Genomic DNA, 1,101 nt, shown 5'->3' with positions numbered 1-1,101 from the left:
CACACACACACACACACACACACACACACACACACACACACACACACACACACACACAGATGCACCACAGTTAGTGTTTTAGGAGACTGTGGTGGTAAATGAAGCGTGAAATGAAGAGTCAGAAATGTTAGAACATTCCTTCCCCAGGGAACCTCTACAGCGGACTGACACAGACCGGGCCAAGATAGATCAGGACAAACGAAATCAAACCGTTAATGTCACTGCATCAATACGCCCCCTGGTGGATAGAGCATGATATGCGTGGTTAAGAACATCTGTGAGTTACTTTACGTCTTCTTCTTTAACTTAAACAGAATGTGAGGGGGGGGGGACAAAAAGCAAGTTGTGGGTAAATAGAGCTTAAAAAACAATTAATTTTGGTTATATTCTTTTAGTCATATATAATGTACACTTACAATAGCAGCAAGTCACTGATCTAGCCTGGTACTGATCATTAGCTTTGATGAATAAACCCCTCTTCCATTTTCTCTTATTTTGTGTATGAAATAATATATGCCTTACTTTATCTTCTGATTCACTTTGTGGCCCAAACATCCTTCTTTGGACCCCTACTCCCCATATCTTCAGTGTACAATATGCCTCCTCAGCTCTGACAGAAATCTAATGTCTCCACTGTTCTGATTCATCTTCATGTTTTCCTGGTCTGTTGTGTTTGTGACAGCTTTACAGCCTGAAGTAATTAGCCACCTCCAGTGCCTTGCAAGTACTTGTTGGGTTAATGTGTCTCCTATATCTATGAGATGGGAATATGCACTAACACAGACCTCAGCAATATGAATGATATAGTCCCAATATTAAAATTAAGTGGTATTTCCCTTAAATAGCCATTGCTAACATTATTATCCCAGAGTTGACCACCGTAGCAGGTCACCTAATTCCATTGGAGGCAACGTCAGCCTTTCTCTCCTCCCCAACCAGAGTCCATTACAACATCGGGTCTTATCTTCTCTAATATGCTCTGCTGTTAATGAACAATCAGTCCTGTTAATGTCCTCCTAATTAATGGCCCATCAGCCTCTTCAGAGTGGTAATTAAGTGCCAGTTGAGGCGTCTAATTGGCATGATTTCTGATTGGATCAA

The sequence above is a fragment of the Haplochromis burtoni genome, unplaced genomic scaffold (assembly GCF_018398535.1).
Source record: "Haplochromis burtoni strain Fernald_Lab_line unplaced genomic scaffold, NCSU_Asbu1 Contig_230, whole genome shotgun sequence".
NCBI lineage: Eukaryota > Metazoa > Chordata > Actinopteri > Cichliformes > Cichlidae > Haplochromis > Haplochromis burtoni.
The sequence above is the reverse complement of the archived record's forward strand: the minus strand, read 5'-3'. Positions refer to the sequence as shown.